We start from the raw sequence: 12,237 nt of genomic DNA on the forward strand, positions 1-12,237 counted from the left end.
CTTCTAAAAACTATGATATTAGCAACAGATATGTTTATACCCTTCCCAATCTATTTTGGGACATCAAAAAGCTGCTGGCTAGTTCTAATCCCTGGTACTACTTGGGCAAAAAGCCAGTTACTTTAAAAAGCAAAACAAAACTGTAGGTGGATTTTATATTCATAAATTGGTTATGTTCCTGAAAACTGATGTGAGGAGAATTTTTAGAAATAAAATTGTGCTTTATGTGAATAAGTAGAGATTTCTATTTTAGAGAAATTCTTTTGCAAAGGGAAAATTCACTTTTTACCATTGCAATTTACCATTTGTGAAAATCTGCATTTTTACACCGGAAGTTAGTTCAAAGTTGAAAGACCTTTGCCTGGTTTTGTGAATAAAGCAAATGAGATCATTTTTGTTTTCTATCTACATGCACTTTCAAGCCTGGGGCGGTCTCCTTATTCCAACTTAGATAGGGCTCCTTTCTCTTTTTTGTCTATACTGCTTCATTTGGTGATCTCATTAGCTCTCATGTATTTAATGACCATCTTTATGCTGAAGATTGTCAAATCTAACTATCTTGCCCAAACCTCTGTGCTGACCTTGAATCTTCCATCTCCAATTGGAGAGCCATCTCTGACTGGATGTCCAATATTAATCTTAAACTCAACAGATCCTAATTTGACCTCATCTTTTCCCCCTAAACCTTTCTCCCTCGTACTACCATTCTCCCAGTTTCTTAAGCTTACAATTTAGGTGATCCTCAACTCCTTATTATCTTTCAACATCCATATGTAATCTGTAGCCAAGGCTAATTGATTTCAACTTTATAATATCTTTTGAATATGCTCCCTTCTCTTCTCTGATACTGCTCCTACTCTGATACAGGTCCTCTCCATCTTACACCTGAACTACTGCCATAGCATAGGTGCAGAGCATCTACCAGTTAGCTACCAAAATGATTTTCCTAAAGTACAGATCTAATCAAGTCATTTCCTAATTCCCTCCCTATAGCCTCCAGGACCAAATATAAAATCTTCTACCTAGCATTCAAAGCCCTATGTTATGATAACTCAGCAGTATTCTTTCTCCTCACCTTTTAGTGTTCTCATACTTTACTCCCTGTCACATCAATCCAGTGACAATGTCCTCCTTGCTGTTCCACAAATAAGATACTCCAGGCATTTTCACAGGTTGACCCCCATCCCTGAAAAGCAATCCCTTCCCATCTCTGCCTACTGGCTTCTCTAGCTAAGATCAGGTAAAATCTCATCTTCTTTTATTTATTTTATTATAGCTTTTTATTTACAAAACACATGCATGGGTTATTTTTCAACCTTGAACCTTTTTATAGCTTTTTATTTACAAGATATAAGCATGGATAATTTTTCAGCATTGACAATTGTCATACAGTTATTTTGCTGCACAAGAAGAATCAGACTTTGAAATAATGTATGTTAACCTGTGAAGGAAATCAAAAATGCAAGCAGACAAAAACAGAAAGATTAGAAATGCTATGTAGTGGTTCATACTCATTTTCCAAAGTTCTTTCGCTGGGTGGAGCTGGTTCTATTCATTACTGAACAAATAGAACTTACTTGGTTCATCTCATTGTTGAAGAGAGCCACATCCATGAGAATTGATCATCATATAGTATATAATGATCTCCTGGTCCTGCTCATTTCACTCAGCATCAGTTCATATAAGTCTCTCCAGGCCTTTCTGAAATCAGCCTGCTGGTCATTTCTTGCAGAACAGTAATATTCCATAACATTCATATACCACAATTTATTCAGCCATTCTCCAATTGATGGGCGTCCACTCAGGTTCCAATTTCTAGCCACTACAAAGAGGGCTGCCACAAAACTTTTGCACATACAGGTCCCTGTCCCTTCTTTATGTTCTCTTTGGGATAAGCCCAGTATACTGAATCAAAGGGTATGCACAGTTTGATAACTTTTTGAGCATAGTTCCAAATTGCTCTCCAGAATGGCTGGATGTATTCACAATTCCACCATCAGTGTCCCAGTTTTCCCACAAATTCTCATCTTCTACAAAAAGTATTTCCTAATCTCTCTTAATTCTGGTGTCTTTCCTCCTTTAATTACTTCCTATTTATTCTTTTTATGGTTTATTTGTATATATTTGTTTACTTGTTGTCTTCATTAAATTGTGAGTTCCTTGAGAGCTGAAACTATTTTTTGCCTCTTTTTGTGTTCCTAGCACTTAGTACAATACCTGGCACATAGTAAGAATTTAATAAATATTTATTGGCTGAATGACTGGTATTCCAGAATTAAACAAAACAAATAACCCCCCTCAAAAAAAAAAAAAAAACTATTGTTTTCCACTTTGCTAAGGTTTTATTTTAAAATTCTGAATTTTTACAAAACTTCCAATTCCAATTTAACAAGTTTTTATCTAATAGATGATAGTCACTATGATAGGTATTAGCAGAAACCTCAAGGAACTTTACTTTCTCCTGGGGCAGCTGCGTGGATAAGTAAATGTGAAATACATGAAAAGTAAATACAAAGTAGTTTTTAAATTTTTAATTAATATTTATTAATATATAATTAACTTTTGTTTTATAGTTTCTTTTTTAAAATAGTATCTTACTTTTTCCAGGTACATGTAACTACGATTTTTAACATTTCTAATATTCTTCTCTAAAATATAATGTTCTCTGGAACCAGGTTTCCTTGGGGCTTCTGGAGGCAGCCTTCCGTTTCAGTTCAGTGATCCCCTCAAATGCAGCCAGGAGTTAAAGTCTAAATCCTTTATTGTCTCCTTCAAAGTCTTATCTCTTTCATTGGGGGCTCGGCTAGTTTTCTGGAGGCCTTCCGGATCTTGGTTTCAGTGTTCTCCACAGGACTGCCTGCCACCACTTCTCTGTTTTCTAAGGAACTAAGGTTCTGCCCGACTGCTTTCTCTGGCTTCTGAATCTCCTCAACTTCCAAAGGTTTGTGCTTGGACCTCCAGCCATAACAAAAGTGGATGATGGAATGAATCTGTCTCAGCCTCAGAAAGCTTCTAATGCACTTGTCCTTTCTGGCCCTGACAGCTCCTCCTTATATGTTCCACACTGAGTATACACCAATCATTATATCACTAAGAAACCATTATTTGTTGTAGGATTAAATCAATGATAAACTAGATTTAACGATTATCTTCTCAATTTCACTTAGTACCTTGTTTCAAGTTCTGGCCCATAACATCTCCTTGTAGAATCAGATCAATCATACTGAACCATGCTAAATTAGATAACTATTGTCTCTATCAACTCCACTTAGTACCTTGTAAGAATCCTAACAAACATTCATTTTTTTAAAAATTTGAATTCCAAATTTTCTCTCTCCTCTTCTACCCTCTTCTCTTTCTAAAGCTGTAAATATTCTAAAATGATAAAGCATTTCCATATAAGTCATGTTAATAAAAGTAATTTTTTAAAAGAAGGAAGAACACTAACTACTGAAGGGAATTAAGAAAGACCTACAATAAGAGGTGACACAAGCTAAGCCTTGAAAAAAGGTAGGGGTTCTCTATGTAAGCTAAATAAGTGAGAATTGTTGAGAATTTGTTACTAGAAGTTTGGTGTCTAGAATTAGAGAAGTCAGAATCATACTCTCATTTACCCACCTTGGACAATGGCTAAAAATGGTGTCCAGTCCAGGGTGCTACATTTCAAGAGGATTATTGATAAATCATAGGACTCATCAATAACATGTGTTATATATATCCCCCCAGATTTGTTAAAGATAGACAGACAGGATTCAATTGAATAAAAATATTTGCAGCATAAAAAAATACTTTTTATTATAAATTAGAATCCAAGTGAGATGACCATCAGATAGAGAATGGTTAAACAAACTGGGGCATATATAACATTACTATGTTCATAAGAAATCACAACTGAGGCAGGTAGGTGGGGCAGGAGGTAACACAGTGTTTAACTTGGAGTCATTTCAAATCCTGTCTTAAACTTGTGTAACTCTGGGCAAGTTATTTGACCCTTCTAAACTTCAGTTTCCTCACCTATAAAAAGTCAGGGCTTAGAATCAATGGCCTCACAAGTCCTTTGTGGTTCTAAACCTATAATTCTGTGAAATATGAATAAGGAAAAACATGTAAAGACATGTATGAACTGATATGGAGTGAAATAAGCAAAACTAAAAGAACAATTTCTATGATGACCACTATAATATTAAAAAAAAAAACATGACTTTAGAACATTGAACAATGCAATGACAAATTGTATTTTAGAAGACTAATGATGAAGCCTGTTTCCTGTCTTATGGCTCAGAGGTGATTATAAGTAGAGATGTTGAATGAGATGTTAATTAATTAATCAACAAGTACTTCTGAAGCACCATCCATTTTCCAGCCACTGTGTTCAGCACCAAAGACACAAGGAGAAAGAATGAAATAGTTCCTATTAATAAAATGAACTTACATTCTAATGGGGAGACAAGTACATATAGAAAGTACATAAAATACATTAGAAAGTACATAAATATATTAGAAAGTATGTAAGTATAAATACATGCACAAAGTAGTTCAGCACAAGTTAGTTTGGGAAGGAAGATACTAGCATTTGGAGGGATTAGAAAAGGCATCATGCAGAAGTTGGTGCTTGAGCTGCATCTTAAAAGGAGAAGTTAGATTCTATAAGGCATAATTGAGAAAGGAAGACATCTTGAGGCAACTGGTGCAAAGGCACAGATGGGAGAGCGTGTCATGTGAGGAACAGAGAGAAAGCCAACCATGGCCGATGTATTGATTTGTTTTGTTTGACTATATTTATTTGTCATAAGGGAAGTCTTCTATGGAAAGAAATATGTTGAGGTCATGGGAAATGATACATTTAAAAAAGGAAAAAAATCATCAATAAAACATTTAAAAAAAGAGGAAAAAAGGTATTCAAAAAAAGCATAAGGCAATTTTGTTGCTAATTTGCATATGCATTTAAAGACAAAGTATATCATAGTAGTTCACAGTTTCATATTCAATGTTGTTTTGTTCTTTATACATTGGGATGTTTGTTATTGTTGACAATTAAGTTCATAATAAAAATTAATTTAAAAAAGATTAGTAAAAGGATTTAAAATACACACACACACATTACAATCTGACCTCTTAAGAAGACAGATTGAAAGATCAAAACCATGTCATAAGAGGACAGATTAAGATATTTAATCTGGAAAAGAGAGAACTTAAGAGGCAACCAAGTGTTTCAATTGATAAAGCTCTTCTCTTGAGATCAGGAAGACCTGAGTTTAAATTCTGTATCAGACACTTAATAGCTGTTATGTACTTAATTTTTAAGTATTGTCCTAGTACAGAATGATTGTCTTGAACTAACATGCAGAAGGAGTTTACATTTTGTGTGACTCTATTGGACAAAAAGGGAACCAAAAAGTGGAATGCTTGCTAATAGCTTATTAATATGTCAGCGCTGTAGGATTTGGGATTTCAGGATCTACACTTCGAACTTCTGATTCCAAGTTTTCTCTACTACACTATGGTTAATCTCTTTCCTGTGGATGTTACAAAAAAAAAAAAAGAGTTGACAGCTCCACATATGATAAAAATCAGGATTACCTAGACATCTTTGCTCCTTAAGGAAGTCTGTTTCAGGTAGAGGCTGCAGAATCTGTCTCCGAGGAATGAGAGACAGAGGATTCCTAAGTGGGAAAAAAGAATATATTTTCTCTTAGAGTCCTTTCTGACTCCCAATTCTATGACTATGTAGAGAAGGAAGCAAGTTTCCTAACTCACCGTGGCCAGATGAAGATTCCTCAGTGTTGAAAACTCTGGCAAGGTTTTGCCTCTCCCTGCTGGCAGACTGCTGCCAGTGCAGTGTTTTTTCTCTAATAAAGTTATGACTTTTTTTTTTTTATTTGTTTGTTACAGATTTTTTTTGGATACCTTTTTTTTCAGCAGCATTTTATTTTTCCAAATACATGTTAGGATAGTTTTCAACATTCATTCTTGCAAGATTTTGTGTTCCAAATTTTTTCTCCTCTTTCCTTTACTCTGCTCCAAGAGTGCAAGCAATTGGATATAAGTTTATACATGCATAATTCTTTTTCCTTATTTGTCATGTTGTGCAAGGAAAATCAGGCCAAAAGGGAAAAAACGCAAGAAATAAAAGAACAAAACCCTAAAATAGTGAAAACTCTGTTTTGATGCACATTAAGTCTCCAGAGTTCTCTCTCTAGATATTGATGTCATTTTCCATTCCAAGTCTATAACAGAATGCTAAATTATAGGGTTCTGACTAGTTACACAACCCTATTGATTCATTAACAAATTTGCCTCTTAATTTTCATAGTGATCTGAGACTTTTGTCTGTATAAAAATCAATTTTTTTATGTTTGCACAAAACTAATTTTAAAAAGACATTTGAAAAAGTCAGAATTTTACATTGCTCAATTGATAAAAAGGAGAAAAAAGAAGCAAATTCTGGTGATGGTTAATTAATTTTCCACAGTGCTTGGTTTAGAATATATCTATAGAACAGGTAACCTCAAATCCAAATCTATTAATCTACAGAGACCCAAGCATTCCTATGTCCATGATAGAAAAATAATTGAAATTAAACACCTACTCATGTACATTAAAAAATTTGAGAGTTATCAATTTAAAGGTCATCAAGGAATTTTCAGAATTGAACCCTGATAATAAAATGTTCCAGGCCATGTAGATAAGAATAAAAGAGCCATTAAGAGGGGAGAGCACAATATTACATACACATCAATACTTAAAAACATTATCCCAAGAGATGACTTTCTAATTGATGTTCACAGCTCAGAGAAATTTCTGAGTATCAGAGCTGGAAGGAAACTTTTAAAAGCATCAACTGTAATGCTTTACTACAGGAGTTGTGAATTGATCCAACTATTCTGGAGAGCAATTTAGAATTATGCATACCCTTTGATCCAGCAGTGTCACTACTGGGTCTGTATCCCAAAAGAGATCATAAAATAGGGAAAAGGACCTACATATGCAAAAATATTTGTAGTCGCTCTTTTTGAAGGGGCAAAGAATGGAAATTGAATGGATGTCTATCAGTTGGGGAATGGCTGAATAAGTTTTGGTATACAACTATAATGGAATATCATTGTCCTATAAGATATTATAAGCAGGCTGATTTCAGAAAAGCCTGGAAAGATTTACATGAACTAATGCTGAGTGATGGTAGCAGAACCCGGAGAACATTGTAAACAGTAATACAAGATTATGTGATAATCAACTATGATAGCCTTAGCTCTTCTCAGTAATTCAGTGATCCAAGACAATTCCAATAGACTTGGGATGGAAAATGCCATTCAACTCCAGATATAGAACTATGGAAACTGAATATAGATCAAACATAGTATTTTCACATTTTCTGTTTGTTTACTTATTACTTAGTATCTATCTACTTTTACACATACAATCTCCCTAATTAAAGGGAGAGTCAAGGCAGATATGTGCTGGTAAATGTCTAATAATGAGTTGGCTCCAACATACCTCTGGTGTTTGTTGAGCAGGGACACTTTCATTTCAATTTTGTATCCTCAGAACTTCACACCTATTAGGAGCTTAATAAGTAAGTATCCTGGGTGATTGAAAACTAACTGTTCACAGAAGTCTATGTCCTGTTTTCCCAAGTTTTTGATGAAAGGGATCAAGTCTTAGAAATCTCTAAAAGCCTCACAAAGTCTAGGCAATAGAAAGTGTGCTTTAAAATTTTTTCCTTATGTAAACTACAAACTTTGCAAGGGTAAAGGGCTGCCCCCAATTTCTCAACTTCTTAAAGCAAATGAATGATTGGAGGCCAAAAGTATCAAGAAGTCTTTGCCTGAGGCAGGTCTTCTCATATGCAACTGAATTACTAAAAACCTTAGAAACTCTTGCAAGGTTTGGAATCTTAATTTACAGCTGAAAGGGCATTATCCTAACAATTTAGAGTTCTATTTATTAGGTTACAAACTTCAAATTAGCTGAAGTCTAAATGGGGCACATGGAATGAAAGGGGTTCTTTGTTTTTGTTTGTTTTTGACTAATGTCATGATCTGGAGAAGTACAGAAAATTATCTGTCCTATCTGGGAACTCTCACTGAGCCCTTATGACTAAGGCTTCAGGTGAGTTTAAATGGTTGTGGCTAAGAGTATGTACAAGCTACATTTAAATTCTGATTAGTGATCACTCCGTTACCTAAAGTTAAGGAGAAGAAAACTATCAACCAAAGCTAACATAATTTGCAAGTGTTAATTGTTTACCAGATTCAGACATGAGTCATAATCAGTTTTTTGTCAGTTTGGGGAGACAATCATGTCAAATCAGGAGGACACATGGTTATTGCAAAACTGTACACACTTGCTTATTGTATTACAGAAAATGCCTAAAACAAAATGGAGAAGCCCATCCTTAGTTAACATATGTTCCCTAGAGCTCCACTCACGTTCAAGGACCATATTGTGAAAATTGTTTCCACAGAGTTATGAAAATTAAATTAGAGAAATATAAAGAAATGAAATAAATTAGAAAAATAAAATTGAACAAGGATATAAAAAAATAATATAAGGAGGATGTAATCAGGGCTAGAAGATTCAGACTTAAAAAGGAAAGGAGAATATAATCAAAAATGGATATTTAGAATAAGAAACTATTGAGAGATGTAATTCGAGGTAGAGAACTACTTGCATATGTATGGGCAGAAGAGGAGACAAACTCATTTGGGGGAATTAGACTCTTCAGATAGGATAGTACTCAGTCAATGGGGAATCAGGGGAAGGATTGAACTATATACAAATAAGATGAACATCAAAGGTGGTATAATGATACAATGAGGGTAGAGGAAAGATTCATACTGATTTGAGATTATACACTCCTGATAGGTTGTGACCTCTGGTTCTTAGTCAATGGGCCATCAAGGGAAGGACTTGATTTTTGAATATAAAAAAAGACAAGTATTGATATCAAGCTTTCCTATTCAATAGGATACCCATCTCTGCAGTAATTAAAGATTTTTAACTCACCCCTACTACGTTCAATGGAGTTATTTTTTACAATACAGAAAAGTGTAAGGTGTTGTCCAAATCCTGTGAGGTAGGTGCTATTGCCATACCCATTTTACAGATGTGAAAATTAAACCGAAGTTAAGTGACTTGCTCAGAGTCTGGATTTGTATTTAGATCTTCTTGCCTCTAGCCCTGACACTCCATTATCCTATCCAGCTTCCTCTAAATCTAGTCCAACTTCTTTCATTTTAAAAGGAAGACACTGAGACTTAGTAAATAAATCTGATCTGCCCAAAATTACCCAAGGAGTAAATCATAGAGCTAGGTTTCAAACTTATGTCTTTTGATACCAAATCCAGTAACTATCCTTTATTTTTCCCACATCCAAGATAAGACACTTCCCGTTTTCTTTTGTTTTAGAACACAGGTGGTCGTGCCATCCCTGACTCCTCAGGGAGGTCAGAGCCCCCAAGGGGAGGTGATCACATCCTCCCTGACTCTCAGGAAAGGAGGTGAAAGCACCAAAAAGGAGGTGATCACGACCCCCCTGACTTCTCAGGAAGGGAGGTGAAAGCACTAAAAGGGAGATAATCAAGCCCTCCCTGACATCTCAGGAAGGGAGATGAAAAGCACCAAAGGGAAATGGGGATTGCTAGCGGGTTTCTGGGCTGAAGGGTCTTATTATGCACACACCCATCAGCATGGGAGGTATTACACAAGCACATAGCAATAACACAGAGGCTATTAGTGATGACCCTCCCCATAGTCAGTGCAGGTTTGATGTAGTGTAACACACATGAATTGTACAAGCAAGTAACAGTATAACAAACAATATAAATCAACATGGTATTGTAAAAGATTGCCAGAAGTCCTAGAAGGAGGATATGTAAACAGCAGTCACACATATGCCTTCTTCAGCAGCCAAGAGCTAGTCCAAAACCAATCTATTGTCCATTGCTTCACATATCAGGGAATCCAATGATCCCCCCAAGTTTTTGACGTCTTGCAAAAGTCTTTTTGTGTGTTAGGGAAACCAATGATTCCAGCAGATTTTGAAGTCCTGCAACAGTCTTATCATTTCTCAGAAAATACAATGATTTCTGAGAGCTTTCAAGTCCTACAACAATCTTATGTCTCAGAGAATCCAATGATTCCTGAGGGTTTTCAAGTCCTACAACAATCTTATGTCTCAGAGAATCCAATGATTCCTGAGGGTTTTCAAGTCCTACAACAATCTTATGTCTCAGAGAATCCAATGATTCCTGAGGGTTTTGAAGTTCTACAACAATCTTATCATGTCTCAGAGAATCCAATGGTTCCCGAGGGTTTTGAAGTCCAACAATTTTCTATGTCCATGAGTCAAATGCCATAACTGCCAGGCTCTTTCAATAGTGAGCACAAGCAGCAACAGAACCACCCGATATTTCTTGGGTCTTCTTCGTTTCAAGGGTCTGCTCTGTCTCTCTGTGATGGACAAGGCGAATATGGTTCATTGGCACCCATTTGATTCCTTCTCCACCTGTAGAGATACAAGCAAACCCTCTCCCCCAAGCAGTTAGCCTTTCTAGTTCCTTCTATTCACTACTTTCTGGGTCTCTCCACAGCATAGGGCGATTATTTAAAGATAGTGGAGCTGCTCGCACTGAACACTGTCCTCCCAGTGGGTTATAAAACCTGTCTGCCGGAGCCAGGGCATCTTTGTCAAAAATCAAGAAGTTAATAGTATAAAGAGTTAGATTTATAAGTTCTCTAGGGTTACTTATGGCTCCCCCTTTCTTTTGTTTTTGGAGCAGCGTCTTAATGTCTCTGTTTCTCCTCTCTACTATTGCCTGTCCTTGAGGATTAAAGGGTATGCCAGTGGTGTGTAAAATCTTATACTGTGCACAAAAGTGTGCAAAATGTTTGGAGGTGTATGCAGGACCATTGTCTGTTTTTATTGCTTGTGGCACACCCATAATGCCAAATGCTTGTGTGAGGAATTTAGTGACCACTCGGGCTGTTTCTTTTGCTGCAGGTATTACAAAAGTGAATCCTGAAAAGGTGTCTACCACAGTGTGAATAAAAGACAGATGACCAAAAGATTTATAATGGATCACATCCATTTGCCAGATTTCACTGGGTCTCAAACCACTAGGGTTCTTCCCTGGAGCTAGTGTAGGAGCGTGGAAAGGAAGGCAAGCCTTACAGGCTTTTACTATGCTCCTAGCTTCCTTTATTGTTATTCCAAATTGCAAATGTAAAGCTTGAGCAGCCTGATGATATTTATAATGAGATGTCTGGGCTTCTTGGAATAAAGGAGTACCCACTTTCGGCGCCAAATGTGATGACTGCGTATTTAAAATCAGCCGGAGTCAGGAATTCAGGTTAAGGGAAAAATCTTCAATCTTTATTCTTTTTGAGGTGAAGGGGGATTGCGATAGCAATATGGGCAGCTGCGACAGGAAGCCAGCCAGCAGAGGTGAAGGGGGATTGCAGGTGAAGGGGGATCGGAGGCAAAGGCGGGGGGAGGGGGGAGGTCATGATAGCAATGTGAGCAGCTGTGTCAAGAAACCAGCCAGCAGTCTCTCTTTCCGCTTCCCTTTCCCCTCGCCTGCCTCCATCCACCAAAATCGTCATTTCCTACACAACACATCAGAACTTGCACAAAGAGTGGGCGGGGCCATTCTTTCTCTGATCAGCTCAATCTTACAATTCCATCCCTATGGAGGTTTTGGGAAACCCCACCTTAATCAGAAAACCAAGTTATGACATAGAAACCCTGAGGTTAAACTTCCCCTCTAAATCTGTCCATGGTCTCTTTTGGGATTAGCCTAATGCTGCATTCTATCTCATGGTATTTTTCTTCTTCTTCCCCCAAATTTTATAGTCTCTTTCCTCTCCCCTCCTCCTTTAGAGTCTTTCTCTTTGTTATAGATAAATCTTTTAGGGTGCTAAATCCTTTTTAGGATTAGCCTGACAATCAATGGTGTAATCCCTTCCACTGCTAATACCTTTTAGGGTTAGTCTGCTAAACTCCTCTATGGATTTAATCTTCCAGTTAAATCATACTCCTACTTCGTGGTATATTCCCTTTCTCCTAGCTAACTGTGAGTTCCACTAGGAAATTTGACTTTTTCATTTCCCTTTCCTTATTAACTATAATCTTTCTAATATTCTCCTGATATTATTTAATACTTACCACTCCTAATATCTATTTTCCCTCTTCATTTTGTCCATACAACCTCTTTCATTGTGAATTCTTCACATATG

At 36.5% G+C, this 12,237-nt stretch overlaps 1 long non-coding RNA gene across 1 annotated transcript in view; it reads right to left on the reverse strand.

Moving 5' to 3' along the window:
* Positions 1–3,859: 3,859 nt before the first annotated feature.
* Positions 3,860–12,237, reverse strand: part of LOC127550980 (uncharacterized) — a 29,677-nt gene continuing 21,299 nt past the window's right edge. The window contains exons 2-3 of the long non-coding RNA XR_007950990.1: positions 5,581–5,663; positions 3,860–4,366 (exon numbers count right to left, since the gene is read on the reverse strand). This is a non-coding gene — a long non-coding RNA (uncharacterized LOC127550980). The remainder of the gene's footprint in view (positions 4,367–5,580; positions 5,664–12,237) is intronic.

The sequence above is a fragment of the Antechinus flavipes genome, chromosome 2 (assembly GCF_016432865.1).
Source record: "Antechinus flavipes isolate AdamAnt ecotype Samford, QLD, Australia chromosome 2, AdamAnt_v2, whole genome shotgun sequence".
Lineage (NCBI taxonomy): Eukaryota > Metazoa > Chordata > Mammalia > Dasyuromorphia > Dasyuridae > Antechinus > Antechinus flavipes.